The sequence below is a fragment of the Chiloscyllium plagiosum genome, unplaced genomic scaffold, assembly GCF_037043375.1.
Source record: "Chiloscyllium plagiosum isolate Xiang-an unplaced genomic scaffold, Cpla_swu_hap1 HiC_scaffold_33, whole genome shotgun sequence".
Taxonomy (NCBI): domain Eukaryota; kingdom Metazoa; phylum Chordata; class Chondrichthyes; order Orectolobiformes; family Hemiscylliidae; genus Chiloscyllium; species Chiloscyllium plagiosum.
The window spans coordinates 13,972,937-13,991,992 of record NW_028270171.1 but is presented as its reverse complement, the minus strand read 5'-3'; positions in this window follow the sequence as shown (position 1 = coordinate 13,991,992).

Here is a 19,056-nt window from a genome sequence, read left to right as displayed (position 1 = left end):
GATGTTCTACGATGGCCCAACATTCTGTGAAAGAACAAAAACTAAATTAACCAATGGCATTTAGATGGTGACTTCACTTGAAAAGGAGAATTTAATTGGCTGTTTGTTGTTTTGAGTTCTCCCATTGCCCTGGTCAATACTTAACCAAAATCCCAGTGATTATCCAGGAGTTCACCTCATTTGCTACTTCTTGGCTCTTGCTGTGAATCATGACTGCTATCTTGTATTTGCTCTTTGAGGTATTTGCTCTGTAGTCATAAAGTCCTCCCTTGTATTTGATCTTTCATACTTAATTAGCATTTCACACTCCTAATGTAACTCCTTCCTGCCACTCTACTTTATGTAGGATATCTTGAGGATAGACAAGTCCCCCGGGCCTGACGGATATATCCTAGGATTATGTGGGAAGCAAGAGAGGAAATTGCAGTACCGTTGGCAATGATCTTTTCATCTTCACTGTCAACGGGGGTGGTACCAGAGTACTGGAGAGTGGCGAATATTGTGCCCCTGTTCAAAAAAGGGAATAGGGATAACCCCGGGAATTACAGGCCAGTTAGTCTTACTTCGGTGGTAGGCAAAGTAATGGAAAGGGTACTGAGGGATAGGATTTATGAATATCTGGAAAGACACTGCTTGATTAGGGACAGCCAGCACGGATTTGTGAAGGGTAGGTCTTGCCTTACAAGTCTTATTGAATTCTTTGAGGAGGTGACCAAGCACGTGGATGAGGGTAGAGCAGTGGATGTAGTATACATGGATTTTAGTAAGGCATTTGATAAGGTTCCCCATGGTAGGCTTATGCGGAAAGTCAGGAGGCATGGGATAGAGGGAAATTTGGCCAGTTGGATAGAAAACTGGCTAACCGGTCGAAGTCAGAGAGTGGTGGTAGATGGCAAATATTCAGCCTGGAGCCCAGTTACAATTGGAGTTCCGCAGGGATCAGTTCTGGGTCCTCTGCTGTTTGTAATTTTTTAAATGACTTGGATGAGGGAGTCGAAGGATGGGTCAGTAAATTTGCAGACAATACGAAGATTGGTGGAGTTGTGGATAGTGAGGAGGGCTGTTGTCGGCTGCAAAGGGACTAGGATATGATGCAGAGCTGGGCTGAGGAGTGGCAGATGGAGTTCAACCCTGCCAAGTGTGAGGTTGTCCATTTTGGAAAGACAAATAAGAATGCGGAATACAGGGTTCACGGTAGGGTTCTTAGTGAGGTGGAGGAACAGAGGGATCTTGGGGTCTATGTTCATAGATCTTTGAAAGTTGCCACTCAGGTGGATAGAGCTTGTAAGAAGGCCTATGGTGTATTAGCGTTCATTAGCAGAGGGATTGAATTCAAGAGTCGTGAAGTGATGTTGCAACTGTACAGGACTTTGGTTAGGCCACATTTGGAGTACTGTGTGCAGTTCTGGTCGCCTCACTTTAGGAAAGAGGTGGAAGCTTTGGAGAGGGTGCAGAGAAGATTTACCAGGATGTTGCCTGGAATGGAGAATAAGTCATACGAGGATAGGTTGAGAGTGCTAGGCCTTTTCTCGTTGGAACGGCAAAGAATGAGGGGTGACTTGATAGAGGTTTATAAGATGATCAGAGGAATAGATAGAGTAGACAGTCAGACACTTTTTCCCCGGGTGCAACAGAGTGTTACAAGGGGACATAAATTTAAGGTGAAGGGTGGAAGGTATAGGGGAGATGTCAGGGGTGGGTTCTTTACCCAGAGAGTGGTGGGGGCATGGAATGCGCTGCCTGTGGGAGTGGTAGAGTCAGAATCTTTGGTGACCTTTAAGCGGCAATTGGATAGGTACATGGATGGGTGCTTAAGCTAGGACAAATGTTTGGCACAACATCGTGGGCCGAAGGGCCTGTTCTGTGCTGTATTGTTCTATGTTCTATGTTCTATGTTCTATGTACTTCTCTACATACTTGTCCCTGACACAGAAACCATTCCATTGCTCTCGCAACATTTTACGTGGATGCTTTCTAACACTAGCATCTGTCTGAGAGAGAGAGCTTGGCCATGGCTAATAGAGTAAACTGTTTAGAGGATTCCTCCAGAAAGCATTATTAACACAGCACGAAAAGGTCCCATAAGGCATTTGGATCAAAAATGTTCGCTGTGTCTTTTTGTGTGAGCAGCCCCCTGAAGCCATTGAGTCGTTGGACAGAGCTTCACATTAGCCAGAAAAATGACTCCTTTCAACATTGCTGCCAGGGTTCAGTGTAACTTCACAGGCACAGATCCCCCAGGCAGAACTGTGCACAAGGTTAAGGAAAGTATTCATGAGCAAAGATCAATCAGAGAGATAACCTCTGGGGAACTTGCCCTATGAACTGAGGGGCACCTGTTGGTAGCTTAGTGCAGGAAAAGCCAATCCCTACCTTAGCCTGAGCCAAGCACCGAAAATCTGCATCATCTCAGGCCTGCTTCTTTTAAACAAAGGTTACTGTCCATTCGATGGACCCAGCACACATGCTGTTTTTGTAGTCAAGCTTTCCTTAATATAAGTCACTAGCAGCTATAGGTTAAGGGGTGCCATCCTTCAGCAAGAATGTCTGAGATTCATCAACTCTTGCTGCCTGCCACAGGCAAATAATTACAGGTTGACAATAAACCAGTTCTACTATGCCATACTGACACCCTCCTTGTCCATCAGAACCTGGAGTGGGTCTCAAACCTGAAGCCTCTGTCTCAGAAATGTACAATACTATCAGCCTTACCCCTCCTCTCTGGCTTTTCAACAGCATTGCAAAGAATTACCAGTAGGTGTTGACTGTGACTCCAATCTTACCTTTGAATCATGAGGTTGTAGGTTCAATATTAACTCCAGGGAAATGCAAAATTCTAGCCTGATACTCCAGTGTAATATTGAGGGAGTGCTGCATTGTTGGTAACATTTTTCTCTCTTGCTTGAGTTATTAAACTGAGGCCAATGTCCCTCCTCAGGTGGATGTAAATGATCCCAAGTCAATATTTCCAACAGGAACAGGAATGTTCTCACTGGAGTACTGATCTTTTCCAAACCAAATATTCTTACCCCTCAACCAACATCACTAAAACCATCTAGTCGGTATATTGTTATTGTTCATGGGAGCTTGCTATGTGTGAATGGCTCTCTTCAACATTAATTCATAAGCAGGAAAGGTTATTGGGATCCTAAATGATGCTATAAAAATGCAAGTCTTCCTTTTGTGTCAAGACACTCAGAATCTTTGCTGTATCAAGTGATACCAGGTACAAAGTTCTTGAAGGGCATACTGTGGCTTTCTGGTGACCACACAATTAGAAAATGTCCAAAAGGCTACCACTGGAATGTGATGCCTCCCATGGACAATTGGCTGAAAGACACTTACTGCCCCAGACTCCTACCAGAAAGATGGTAAAGTATCTGAAGCCTGAGCACCTGAAACAAAGCAATAAAAATACAAACAGCTTTTAAAGAATAACCCTCAATTTTCACCTAAAGGGGTTTTTGAATATATCAAGAATGAGAGAATAGCTAGGGAAACAGTAGGGCACATCAGGAACTGTGGATGTAATGTGTGTTTGTGTACCCAGTCAATCTGGAAACTGTTTTCAATGATTATTTTGTGTTGGTCTTCAATGAAAAAGGTGAATACAGGTGTAGACATCAGGTTAGAGAACTATGAAATATTGAAAGTTACCATAGAGAGAGAAAGAGAGAGAGGAGGTATTAGAGGGTTTAACAGCCTTAAAAGTGATTAAATCCGCAGACATTATAGAGAAGAGAAAAGAAGAGAAGAGAAGAGACATTTTCGGCTCTGACTGTAATTTTCAAGCTGCCTGAGGACTGGACGACCACTAATGTTGTCCCATTATTTAAAAAAGGGGGAAGATAGGATAGACCGGAAATCAGGGGTCAGTCAGTCTACCCCTCTGTTGGGGAAATTATTAGAAAGAATTCTAAAGGACAGAATATATCATTTGAGATACACAGATTAATCAGGGAGTTGTTAAGCGAAGGGCATGTTTGACAAATTTAGTCAAATGTTTTGAGCAGGTAGGCAGAAGTGTTGATGAATGTAATGTAATCAATATGGTCCACATGGACTTTAACAAGGCTCTTAATAAGATCCCTCATAGTAGACTGGTCAAAAAGGTAAGATTCCATAAGATCTAAAGTAAGGATGCACATTGGATCCAAAATTAGCTGAGAGGCAAAGGGCAATGGTAGAGGAATATCCATGTGACTGGGAGTCTATTTCCGGTGGAGTTCTGCAGGGCTTAGTGCTGGGGCCCTTGCTGTTTGTGGTGTAACATTAATGATTTGCAGATAAAACCAAAATTGAAAGGGTGGTAAATAATGAGGAGGATATCCATAAACTGCAGCAGGATGTCAACGGACTGGTCAGCTGGGCGAAGCAGTGGCAAATGGAATTCAACATGGAAACGTGTGAACATCTGGGGAGAGCTAAGAAGGCAAGGGATATACATCGTGAATGAAAGGACCCTGGAGAGTACTGAAGATCAGAGAGACAGTACCGTGCCTATCCACAGTACCCTATAGGTAGCAGGGCAGATCGATAAAGTGGTTAAGAAGGCACGCTTGCCTTTTTCAGCTGAAACATAGAATACGAGAGCAGGGAAGTTATGCTGGAACTGTATAAGATATACAGTTATGCTCTATAGTTCTGGTCACAACATTATAGGAAGGACGCAATTGAAGAAGATTTAACAGGATAATGCCTAGGCCTGAGCTATGAGGAAAGATTGCATAAGATGGAGTAGTTTCCCTTGGAGCAGCAGGGGTTGAGATGGGATGCGATAGAAGTCTAAAAGATTATGAGCAGCATTGATAGGGTGGATAGGAAGACACTTATTCCATTTGTAGAGGAGTCAAAAAAAACAGGTAGTATAGAGTTAAGGTAAGTAGAGGCCATCAGGAGAACAATCGGAGGGTGGTGGGAGTCTGGAACTCATTGCCTGAAATGATGGTGGGGTTAGAGATTCTTGCAGCATTGAAACAGTATTTAAAGATTAATTAGCATTGCCATGATGTCCGGGGCTGTGGAGCAAAAGCTGAAAAGTGAGATTCTTGGAGTCAGATCTTTGTTGACTAGCATAGGCATGATGGACTGAATGGACTTCTTCTCTGTTATAAACCCGTGAGAACACTGAAGTCAGGACAGGCAATCGTTAAAATTCATGCACATTGCTGGCAGTTGGAGGTGAACAGCCTTCACTGACGATAAATGACAGGCCTGCCTTTGGCCAAGGTTACTCTTTGACACCGGAACTCACTGCACAAACAAAAAAACGTCAGTGTAAGCCCAAAAGATAAATATTTAAAATAAATCTATTCCATACAGCAATGCAAATGCACTCCAGGCAGACTTGATTACACTCAGCACCTCCACTGTGTGTAAGCTAATGCCTACCTAGTAGGCCCAGGCTCATTTCAACTCAGCTTTGTTGATCATTTTTAGGTTTTTCTGTGGGAAATTTGAAGATTTATTATAGTTTTCTTTCTCAGCCCTTCCCTAGGGGCACTGACCTTTGCTAATTAGGTTTGTCAACTTCAGGTGGACATATTCCTGGAGGAGGTGTAAGGGCATGACTTGCTGTCTCTAATCTCCCCGCTGGGCCACAATCATGTCAATGGCCACCCAACATGACCATCTTCAAAGTGCCCTGTGTTCCCTGCCAATAGGAAATGGGGGGAGATAATGACCTAATGGTATTATCATTGGACTGTTAGTCCAGAGATCCAGGTAATGTTCTGGGGATCTGGGTTCGAATCCCGCCACAGCAGATGGTGGAGTTTGAATTCAACAAAAAAAAATCTGGAATCAAGAGTCTAATGATGACCATGAATCCATTGTTGGAAAAACCCATCTGATTCACTAATGTCCTTCAGGGAAAGAAACTGCCATCCTGACCTGGTGTGGCCTACATGTGACTCCAGACCCACAGCAATATGGTTGATTCTTAGCTGCCCTCTGGGCAATTAGGGATGGGCAATAAATGTGGGCATAGCCAGCGATGTCCTTATCCCATCAATGAATAAAAAATGGGAAAGCGAGGTAACGCTTACATTTTGATTGGATGATTCTTGATTGTCAATCAATTCGTCATTTGCCGACTCCCCAACACATTTAAGATCATTTAATCGACAGAAAGCTTTTTGATTTTGTTTCAGTTTAGCCTCTAATTTGTGAAGCCTACAGGGAAATTCTGAAGAGTTGGCAACTATAATGTTGAGGCTAATTCTTTAGTACCTTCTCTAAGTGACTATAATTGTAGTTAGAAGGGTGATCTCTCCAAAATCCCAGCATTCACAGAGCACCTTTCTAGGCATCCCAAGGTGCTTTACAAGAACAATATGAAAAATATTTTGACATCAAGCCATGATGAAGAAACCTTGGTAATGTTCTGGGGACTCACGCAGCATGCCACCTGTGCCTCGGTAGTCCACTGCAAATGGGAAGACAGGACCCAGGTTTAAATCTTGCTATTGCAGGTGGTGGAGTTTGAGTTTAATAAAAGTCTGGAATTAAGGGTCTAATATTAACCATGAAACCACTGCCAATTGTCAGAAAAACCCATCTGGCTCATTAATGTCCTTTAGGGAAAGAAAATATTATCCTTACCTGGTCTGGCCTACATCTGACTCCAAACTCACAGCAATGTGTTTGACTCTTAACTGCCCTCTGGGCAATTAGGGATGGGCAATAAATGTTGGCCTGCCAAAGTCACGCACATCCCATGAGTGATTTAAAAAAAGGTTGAAGGAGTGTTTACCCAAACCATTAACTTTGCTTTCTTTCTCCATAGATGCTGCCAGACCAGCTGAGTTTCTCCAGCAATTTATGCTTTTGTTTCAAAAAAAGGTTGGTTTGAAGGAGCATTTTTGAGGGTAGACGTCTGGATGGATATATAAATAAGAAGGATTTTGAGGGATTTGGGCCAAATGCTGGCAAATGGGACGAGATTAATTTAGGATATTTGGTTGGCATGAATGAGTTGGACTGAAGGGTCTGTTTCCCTGTTGTACATCTCTGTGACTCTATGGGGGTGGCATGGTGGCTAGCACTGCTGCCTTACAGCACCAAAGACCTAGATTCAAATCCAGCTTCAGATGTCTGTGTGGAGTTTGTACATTCTCCCGGTGTCTGCGTAGGTTTCCTCTGGGTGCTCCGTCTTCCTCCCAAAGATGTGCAGGTTAGGGTGAATTGGCCATGCTAAATTGCCCATAGTGTTCAGGGTTACTAGCTTTTGGAGTGCCGCTCCTTCATTAGGTGGACAACCACCTGGACAACCACCTGATGAAGGAGCGATGCTCCAAAAGCTAGTGTGCTTCCAATTAAACCTGTTGGACTATAACCCGGTGTTGTGTGATTTTTAACTTTGTACACCCCGTCGTATCTGGGTGGAGGGAGAAAGAGGGGGTGAGGGGGGAAGGTGAAGCTTGAGTGTGTCAAGGGGGGGGGGGGGGGGGTGGGAAGAGGAACCGATTACAATTTGGTTAATGGGAGAGTCTTCACTCTGCCTTCTGACACCAGGAAATATGGCGATTGACTGAAATAGATGAGTGCGCACAGTAACATTTTTTACAAAGTACTTTAAAAGAACGGTCACATTGGAACAGCCAGTTTCCAGCTGGAGGAACTGAAGGCCTGGCCACCTATGGAGAGACAAAATTCGGGATGTGTAAGTATTTGGAATTGGAGGAGCATGGAGAACTCCGAGGCTTGTAGGGCTAGAAGAGGTTGCAGGAATCTGGTGAGGGGGTGAATCATGATGGGATTCCAACACAAAAGCTGAAAACCTTAACATCTGGGCATTGCAGCACGGACTGAGAGCAGTCAGCCAAAGCCCGAATGATGGATGAAGAGGTCTGCAGTCTAACTATAATGATGAATTACGTCAAAGAAAAGTTTAAGCAGGGGGGACCAGCAAAAAAAAATACGTTCCTTAAAGACCTCACATCGCAAGCAAACGCCTTAAAAACAGCAGAACTTTCGCTGAGAATTCAACCCAGCAAAACAATTCTCTCAAACTCTGAACTTCAATTAGCAGAAAGTATTCAAACTATTTTTCTCCAGCCGAGTCCTGCTCCCATGGGATCACACGTAAATCTGTTTCTAATAATGCCAGGCCCCTCTGTCTCTAAAAAAAGTGATGGCCTTCAGCTGAGTGCAGATTGTTGTGACTGAGAACTCTGAATGTTCCCAGCCTAATGCAATTCACCCGAAGGGATTGGAGACTTAACAATTACAAAATGCTTCACCTAAATTGCTGTCCTCTCTAATGCAGCCCTTGTTTGGATACAACTGTAAATTTGGTCATACAAGGGTCGGCAGGCTGGGAGATTTGAGATAATTTGGAAAAAGAAAAGGGCTAGAGGAAGATGAGGAGGCTTTTGTTTTAGTGAGAATTACAACCTGGAAAGTCAATGTGACGCAGTCGGTAGCATTCCTACCTCTGAGCCAGGGGTTCCAGGTTGCTAAAGGAGATTGATAAAAAGGACAAAGTGCAGAAATTTCCTCATGTGGGGCAATCTAGAACAAGAGGTTATAGTTTTAGGATAAGGGATAATAGATTTAAAATAGAGATGAGGAAGACTTACTCATCTCAAACAGTCATGAGGCTGGGGAATTCACTACCCGAGATTGTGGTGAATGTTGGGGCGTTGAGTAAATTTAAGGAGGAGATAGATTTTTAATGAGTAATGAGTTAAAGGGTTATGGGTAGCAGACACGAAAAGGGAGTTGAGGCTGAGACAAGATCAGCCATGATTGTGTTAAATGGAGGAGCAAACTGGACAGGCTGAATGGTCTATTCCTGCACAAGTTCTTATGTTATATTCTTATGTTGAAATCCTGCCTCAAGGCCCAAGAAAGGTGTTCTGTAACATAACCAAATTGGACAGTAATCAATCTGTAAACCCGCATGATATACCTATGGCTGATGGCAACAGCAGGAGAATTTCCTGGTCAGCCAGAACCGTGCAATATATGCAACTTAACAACCTCATCCATGTTAAAAAAAACTGTGTAAAGATTTATGCCATAAGCATCATTCTCATTTCAAAGGGCTGTCTTACACACAGATACACACACACGTACACTCAAACACATACACAATTACACAGGTGTGCGCGTGAACACACACAAACAGGTACACTCAGGAACATACACAAACATACAGGTGTGCACGCGCACACACATACACAAACACATAGGTGCGTGCGCACACACACACACAGGTACACTCAGGCACATACACAAACACACAGGTGTGCGCACACACACAATCTCTCTTTCTCTGAGGATAATACAAGCAGATTCAGTACCATGCAGAATTTGAAAAAAAGTACCAGGACGCTGTCAGTCTGATTCTAAACCATCCCCTTGTACCAACATGACAAGTCCAAAATTTGGGAACAAAAGGCCATTGCAAAATAAGTACATTTTCATCAAGTGGAGGACTGTGCAGAGTTCAAAGCCTTACAAGCGTATCTGAAAGAATGATAGCCTGTGACACACAGTACCAGAACAGAGGGATAAACTAATCTGAAACAGACTGGAACTGGGTCAGGGCCTGTCGCAGGGTGACTGTTACAAATAATTTAATACGATTTGCCTGAATCCCAAGCATCTCAATAAAATTCCACCAGCTTTCCCATAAAAGGTGAGGAGCTCTATGGAATGAAGGGTTTGTTCTCATTAAAGACACAATTTCCTGCCTGCTTTCTTGGGCTGTGTTACAATTGGTCTCAACCCAATTCGATTCTGAATGGGATACCCACAACTTGCAACACCCCTCCCCCTCCAACCACCACCACCATTGCCCAACTAATTACATTCCCAGGTGAGGGGGGAGGTGGGGGGGGGGGGTGGGGGGGGGGGGGGGGGTGAAGACTGGCTCCCTTTAATTCAACCCTTTTCTCTGCTGCTCACAGGAAGTTAATTTTAAATTAAAGGACCCCTTTCCTGGTAGACACTGTTTCCCAAAGCAAATGTATTTATGTTTTAAAAGGAGCTAAATTAACCAGGTTTCCTTTGGTTAAGGGAGACATTGTTTGCTCCTAAATGTGATGAAAGATAATAAAATGTGACTCGTACACAAAATTTGAAATGTGAATTGAAACACGAAAACTAGTCTATCCAGCTCTTCAGTCCTGCTCCACCATTTATTATGATCATGGCTGATCCTCTCTTTTAATGCCATATTCCCATTTTCTCTCCACATCTCATGATGCTTTTAATATCTAAATAATTATCAGCCTCTTTTAGATTTGCCCAGCATCCCAACCTCCTTCTGTGATGGTGAATTTCATGACAGGCCACACTCTTGAGTGAAGAAATTCTTCCTCATCTCAGTCCTAAATGGTCTACTCCATATCCTGAGACTGCATTCTCTGGTTCTACAATCCCCAGTCAGGGGAAACATCATTCTAGCATTTGGTCTGTCCAGCCCTGTTAGAATTTTACATTTCAATCAGATTCCCTCTCATCCTCCCAAACTCTAGTGAATGCAGATCGAGTCAAACCAATATCTGCTCATAGAAGCAACCATGCCACCACCAATATCAAGTTAGTGAACCTCTGCTGCACTCCCTCTACGGCAAGGGTAGCCTGTCTTAGGGAGGGAGACCAAAGCTGCACATATGGCGGCTCAGTGGTCAGCACTGCTGCCTCACAACGCCAGGGACCCACATTCAGTTCCACCCTCGGGTGACTACGTGGGGTTTGGACATTCTCCATGTGTCTGTGGGGTTTCCTCAAGGTGCTTCAGTTTCCTCCTATGATCCAAAGATGTGCAAGTTGGGAGGATTGGCCATGCTAAATTGTCATATTGTCCAGGGATAGCCATGGGAAATAGATACAGTAGGCGGTAGGTTTGGGTGAGATGCTCTTTGTAGGGTCAGTTTAGACTCAAAGGGCCGAATGGCCTGCTTCCTCACTGTAGGGATTCTATGACAATCCTTCAGGTGTGGCCTCACCAAGGCCCTGTATAAATGTAGCAAGACTTCAGAATTTAAATCTTCTTACAATGAAGGCCAACATACCATTTGCCTTCTTAGTTGCTTCCTACACGTGTTTACTTTCATTGACTGGTGTACAAGGTACACCTAGACCCCTTTGTACATCCACACTTTCCAAATATATCTCAATTTAAATAATAATCTGCCTTTCTGTTTTTCACATGGAAGTATATAACTTTGCGTTTAGCACATCATACTGCATCTGCCATGTCTTTGCCCACACAATCATATTGTCTAGATCACCGTGAAGCTTCCTTACATCCTCCTCACAAATAATAATTCCAACAAGTTCTGTGACATCAGCAAAGTAAAAGGTGCAATGTAAATGCAATATACAAATGAGGGAGGGATTCTTATGGGCTTGCAGCCTATACAGCTGAAGGTCTGGTTCGCAATAGTGGAGTCTGACCTGCTCTTTTAGCCATTGTTTTTACTTGGCTGATCCAGTTCAATAACTGGTCAATAGTAATGCCCAAGGTGTTGACAGTGGGGCATTCAATGATAGTAATACTTTTGAATGTCAAGGGCCAATGGGAGGTCAGGATTCTCTCTCATTACCTGGCATTTGTCTGTTGTGAATGTTACTTGCCACTGGGTCACCCCAAGCCCGGACATTGTCTAGGCCTTGCTGTATTTGGACATGAATTGCTTCACTATCTGAGGAGTTAGTGTCAAGATAACCAGAGATGAACAAGAGGTTGAAGCTGGAGGAATACAAAGCCCTCAAAGGTTTCTAGACCTGGAGGAGATTCTCCCTCAAACTCTCTGACTCCATGTTACTCATTTCCTGGGGCAGTTGGAGGCTTTTCAAACCCAACTGCCTCCTAACTACAACTTGCTGATCCATTTCATTTTCTCTCATTCCCTCCTCATGGAAGATTATGTGGTGCATTACGGGGCTGTCTCTTCACCTGAATCTTTCAAAATGAAAAACACAAAGTAATCACATTGTATGGCCTCTATATTTCAGCATAACTGCTTCTGAGAGGCCTCCTGATAGTGGTCTCTTCCTTAGTGATGAGGATATTCTCCTTTTCATTGTGTTTATCTTTTCTTCCCATATCACAATATCCCTCTTCCAGACACTAAGACAGCCCAGGGTTTGGGAGTGACGTTGTGATCAATAATTATATGTTTGATTCTAACAGTCTGGCAATTGACTTACACTCACTGAGGGAACTCAAAGAAAAGTAAATAAAGCCATAGAGAGATGGAAGCCTGGCCTGAAGCATGGAGCAGACATTTTAAATAATTGTATAAAGTACTCTGAAATATCTACACAGAGGCCAAAATCCCTTCACTAAGTCACCCTTTATTTACATGTGCATGATACACTGGCTGTGGCCAGCCAGCTTGGAGTCAATCCCCTGAACTGAGGAGATTCTAAACTCCATTTATATGTATTTTTTTCTATTTTCTTTTTTCCAACCTTGACACTAATGCCAAACAGCAGTATTGCTTATTTTCCCCAGTACACGTGTCTGTGGAGGTGTAAGACAACCCCTGCTTATATATATATATATATATATAAATATATATTAACCCCCACACTACTGCCAAACAGTAGTAGTGCTTATTTTTCCCAGCACCCATGTTGTGTGTGTCCAGGTGTAGGACAGGGAAACAAATGAGTGCAGAAAATCTTATTCATTTTCCACCAGCAGGAAGAAAAGCACTCAAGTAGCCAGTGACTAGCAGTGCCCTGCTCATCAGAGGGCAATGTCTAAGTGATTAACAAAGTGAAGGAGGGTGGAGGGATTAAATCAAAATAGAGTTGGAGGGAGGGAAATAGACTACTCCACACTCCATCGTGCTCACTTCTCCCTGAAAACCTCGAGGATGTTGGTAGACACCACATGCTCCTTCTCCAGGGACACCTGAGCCCGAACATAACTGCAGAAGAGGGGCAGGCAATTAGCCGGCTGCATGGTCCTATTAATGGCCTAGGCAAAAGTGAGGACTGCAGATGCTGGTAACCAGAGTTTAGATCAGAGTGGTGCTGGAAAAGCACAGCAGGTCAGGCTATATCTGAGGAGCAGGAAAATCGGCGTTTTGGGCAAAAGCTCTTCATCAGGAATAGATAGCCAGCCTGACCAGGCCCAGGAGCAGACCCACGAGGAGATCCTCTGACCTACCCTCCCCCCCCCCCCCCCCCATCCACACCAGGTGCTCAAAGATCAGGAACTTGGGGCTGAAATGCAACCAAAAAAAAATTCTTAAGCAAACTAAAAAGAGAGTGCAAACACGCACCCCCATATATACATAGTGCACGGACTCCACAGCACCAGAGAACAAGCAGTTGGGATGGGAGTCTGTGAACCACCGCAATCTGTGGTTGCAGGGGACCACCGCGTGCTGCACCCACCACCCCAGATTCCCAAGACAGCCCGCTACTGGGGACCCCTGTTTATACATTTTTTTGTTTTTCTTTTCTCCATGTTGTGTGTGTGCAGATGTGAGATACAGTGAAAGACAACGGATATACAAATCTTTATTCATTTTCCACCCGCCAGGAGGAAAGGAAAAACCCGAATGGCCAGTGACAAGGTGTGCCCTTCTCATCAAAGGGCAATGCTGTATGATCAAACAGTGAAGGAGTGGGCAGGGATTAAATCAAAATAGAGTTGGAGGGGGTAGTAAAGCACTCCACTCCCTGTGGTGCACCACCTCTCCCTTAAATTCTCGAGGATGTTGGTAGACACCACGTGCTCCTTCTCCAGGGACACCCGGGCTCTGACATACCCGCGGAAGAGGGGCAGGCAATCAGCCGTAATGACCCCCTCTATGGCCCACTGTCTGGACCTGTTTATGGCAAGTTTGGCCAGGCCCAGGAGCAGACCCACGAGGAGATCCTCTGACCTACCCTCCCTCCTCCACACCAGGTGCCCAAAGATCAGGAGCGTGGGGCTGAAGTGCAACCAAAAACAAAGGAGAAGGTTCTCTAGAAAACTAAAAAAGGAGTGCAACCCACCACACCCCATATATACATGGTCCAAGGACTCCACAGCACCACAGAACAAGCAGTTGGGCTGGGAGTCCGTGAACCACCGCAGCCTGCGGTTGCAGGGGACTCCTGCATGCAGCACCCTCCACCCGCTGATCCCCGAGAGAAAGGGGGAGACGCCTACATCGAGAGCCTGCTATTGGGGACCCCTTATTTATTTTTTTCTTTTACGGTTCCTTACACTACTGCATGACAGAGGTAGTGCCTATTTTTCCACGTCGTGTGTGTGTGTGTGTGCAGGTGTCGGACACAGTGAGAAACAACAAGTGTGTAAAGTTTTATTTATATTCCACCACCAGGAAGAAAGGAAACACCCGAGTTGCCAGTGACAAGCAGCTGCATGACCGAACAGTGAAGGAGAGGGCAGGGATTAAATCAAACTAGAGTTGGAGGGGGAAATAATACACTTCACTCCCTGCAGTGCCCACCTCTCCCAGAAAACGTGAGGGTGTTGGTGGACACTGCATGTTCCTTCTCCAGGGACACCCAGTCTCAGACATAACCCCATGTAGAGAGCCTGATACCGGTGACCCCATTTATATTGTTTTTCTTTTTTTTTACTTCACCCATGTTGTGTGTGTGCAGGTGTGAGACACAGTGAAAGACACAAGGTGTACAAATCTTTATTCAATTTACACCACCAGGAAGAAAGAAAACATCAGGGTGGCCAGAGACAAGCAGCACCCTTCTCAGAGGGCAATGCTGAGTAACCAAACAGTGAAGGGGAGGGCAGGGATTAAATCAAAATAGAGTTGGAGTGAGAAATAAAGCACTCCACTCCCTGCGGTGCACCACCTCTCCCTAAAAATTTTGAGGGTGTTGGTGGACACCGCGTGCTCCCTCTCCAGGGACACCCGGGCTCTAATGTAACCGCGGAAGAGGGGCAGGCAATCGGCCCTAACGACCCCCTCTACAGCCCGCTGCCTGGACCTGTTTATGGCCAGTTTGGCCAGGCCCAGGAGCAGACCCACAAGGAGGACTCCCAGTTTATAATTTTTTTAGGGACCTCCGGTTTATATTATTTTTCTATTTTTTTCCTTAACCCCAACATTACCGCCTAGCTGCGGCAGTGCTTATATTTTCCCCAGCACCCATGTTGTGTGTGTGCAGGTGTGAGACACAGTGAAAGACAACAGGTGTACAAATCTTTATTCAATTTCCACCACCAAGAAGAAAGGAAACACCAGGGTGGCCAGTGATAAGCAATGTCCTTCTCATCAAAAGGCAATGTTGCATGATCAAAAAAGTGAGGGGCAGGGTAGGGATTAAGTCAGGGTAGAGTTAGGTGGGGGGGGGGGGGGGGGGGGGGAATAGAGCACTCCCCACTGTTTTATTTAAGGAAGAGAATATCCTAGACCAAGAGCACTTTTCCCCATCGTACAGTCACTGTGGACAGCCAGCTCAGAGTCAGTCCCCAGAACTGAGGAGATTCTAAATGTCCAGTTAATTTTTTTTTGCTTTTCTTCTTCTTTCATTTGTTACCCATGTTGCGTGTGTGCAGGTGTGAGACATGGTGAAAGACAACAGGTGTACAAATCTTTAGCCAATTTCCAATATCAGGAAGAAAGGAAACACCGGAGTGGTCAGTGACAAGCATTGCTCTTTTCATCAAAGGGCAGTGCTGTGTGATCAAAAAAGTGAGGGGAAGGGTAGGGATTAAGTCAGGGTAGAACTGGAGGGGGAAATAGAGCATGCCCCTCTGTTGATATTGGCCTGTCCGAGTTTCCTGACTTGCCCAGGTTAATAACCCCAATCAAGGATCTGATAGTCAACAAGGTCCACCTGATTCCAATCACTACATACTGATACACCTAGAAACTATTGTCATTTCTGCACAGTTCTCTGATGGGAATGATACAACAGTAGGGACATCTATGCCCATTCCTCCATCAAAAGACCTGAGGAGAATGGCCTTGGAGTAATTTTCCCTCCAATTCCATCTCTCTTTCTGTGCAAAGGAAGTAAATTCATGGCTTCTGTTAATCTCGTTATTGTAGAACTCACTCTGCTTAGTCTTAGCACCAATTACACAGCTGTTTTATTGAGGTTTCAAGGCAGCTTCCCTACTAACCTTATAACTGAGACATGGCTTCTTGATGTATGAATAGCTGTGTATTTCCCAGTGTGTGTTTCTGGCAGTCTGTTTGACCTCTGCCTACAATTTTTCATGTATTTTTCCTTATGCATATGTCTGTATGAATAAAAGATTCTCTCACAGAATGTAGGTGCCAATAGCAAGGTCAGCATTTGCTGCCCATCCCTAATTCCCCCTGCAAAATTAATTGCATTTTGTAATGGTTCACCAATGTCCCTTTAATGTCACCCTTATAGTGTGGCCTACATATGACTCCAGAACCACAGCAATGTGGCTGACACTTAACTGCTTCTGAGCAATTAGGGATGGGCAATAAATGCTGGCCTAGTCAGTAGCACCCGCATCCCATGAATGAATTTTTTAAAAATAGAGCTGAATATCTTACTTGGCTGTTTCTGGGGCAGTTAACAGTCAAACATAGTGGGCGGCACGGTGGCACAGCAGTTAGCACTGCTGCCTCACAGCGCCGGAGACCCGGGTTCAATTCCCGCCTCAGGTGACTGACTGTGTGGAGTTTGCACGTTCTCCCCGTGTCTGTGTGGGTTTCCTCCGGGTGCTCCGGTTTCCTCCCACAGTCCAAAGATGTGCAGGGTCAGGTGAATTGGCCATGCTAAATTGACCGTAGTGTTAGGTAAGGGGTAAATGTAGGGGTATGGGTGGGTTTCGCTTCGGCGGGTCGGTGTGGACTTGTTGGGCCAAAGGGCCTGTTTCCACACTGTAATCTAATCTAATATTGTTGTTAATATGGAGTAACATAGAGTTAAGGATAGATCTACTTCCCTAAAGATATGAGTGAACAAGATGTGTCTTTTTACAATAAACCAATGGTTTCAATATCACTATTACTGATATCATTATTTTTTGGATGTGTGCAGATTGGTTTAATCCTTTGAATTGAAATTCTTCAGCTGCTATGGTGGGATTTGAACTCATCTCTCTGGAGTCTAGATTAGTGTGATGCTGGGAAAGCACAACAGGTCAGGCAGCATCCAAGGAACAGGAAAATCGATGTTTCGGGCAAAAGCCCTTCATCGATTTTCCTGCTCCTCGGATGCTGCCTGACCTGCTGTGCTTTTCCAGCACCACTCTAATCTAGACTCTGATCTCCAGCATCTGCAGTCCTCACTTTTGCCTCATCTCTCTGGATCATTAGTCTCGACCTTTGGATGCTTCTGTTCCCAGAGGCTATGTGTTTTTGTGTGTGATTCTGTCAGTCCAATTATCGACTGGATGCCTGCTTTTCTCTTTTTTTATGCGTACATGTTTGCTTCTGAATTTTATGTATGTGTGTGAACTTGTATTTGTGTGTGAATCTAACTGTGTATGTGGCCTTTAGTCTGTCAATGGTCTCTACTGTTTTCTGTTTCTTTTTTCCTATCACTTTTCCTTTGACGCTTTTTTTGTTGTGTTTTTCTCTCTCTATCCCATTCTCTCTCCCTTTGAATCTCGCAATGTTTAACTTCTCCCAAAGTTTTCTCTGTAACCATCACCCTCTATTTCTCCTTTTACATATTTTTCTTTCTTTCTTCTTGTTTCTCATTTCCTTTCCTTCTTTCTATTACTATCTTTATGGAGCAGTGGATAGTGTCCCTAGCTCTGAACCAGAAGCTCTAAGTTCAAATCCCATCGGAGGACTTGATGACTATGGCAGTTGTGTCATAATATTGCATGTTTCTGACTTGTTCATGGGTTGTGGGAAACTCTGGTTGGGCCAGCATTTATTACCCATCCATGGTTGCCCTTGAGGAGGTGATGATGAGCTGCCTTCTGAACTGCTCAGTCTAGGTGCTGTAGGTTGACCCACAATGCTGTAAGGGATGGAGTTCCAGGATATTTAACCTAGCCAGATGTCACATGACACCAGGTTGTAGTCCAACAGGTTTATTTGAAATCATAAGCCTTCGGCGTGCTGGTCCTTCATCATGTGAAATCCAATGTCAGCACCTCCTCATTTTTACCCAGCAACAGCGAAGGTACAGCAATCTTTTTCTAAGTCAGGATGATGTGCAGCTTGGAGCAGATCTTGCAGGTGGTAATGTTCCCACATACCTGCTTCCCTTGTCCTTCTTGATGTGAGAGGTCCTGGGTGCTGCCAAAAGAGCCTTGTTGAGTTAAAACAGTATATCTTGTAGATGGTACACATTGCTGCCAATGTGCATCATTGATGAAGGGAGTAGGTGTTGAAAGGCCAGATGCCTTACCAATCCAGTGGGTTCTGGATGATATTGAGCTTTTTGAGTATTGTTGGAGCTGCATTCATCTAGGCAGGTGGGGAGTATTCTATCAACACTCCTGACTTGTGCCTTGTAGATTATGGACAGGCTTTGGTAAGTCAAGTGAGTTACTCACTGCAGTATTCCTAGGCTCTGACCTGCTCTTTCAGCCGTTCTATTTACTTGGCTGATCCAGTTCTGTTTCTGATCAATAGTAACCTCCAGGATGTTGACAGTGGGGCATTCAGTGATGGTTAGACCTCTGAATGTCAAGGGGCAATGGACGATCAGGATTCTCTCTCATTGCCTGACATTTGTCTGTTGTGAATGTTACTTGCCATATGTCACCTCAAAGCTGTCTATTGTCCATGTCGTGCTGCATTTGGGCATAGATTGCTTCAGTGTCTGAGGAGTTGCAAATGATGCATAACCTTGTGCGATCATTGGTGAACCATTCCCACTTCTGACCTAATGATGGATGGAAGGTCATTGATGAAGCAGTTGAAGATGGTCAAGCTTACGGCATTGATGATTTTGAGGTAATGACACTGGAAAAATAATCCAGAGGCACGAGCTAATGCTCTGTGAAAATTGGGTCAAATCCCACTCGGAGAGCTGGTGGAATTTGAATCAACTAATAAATTTGAAACTGAAAGCTAGACTCGATAATGATCACCATGAAACCAGCATTGATTCTTTAAAAACGCTTCTGGTTCAGTCATGCCCATTACAGAAGGAAGT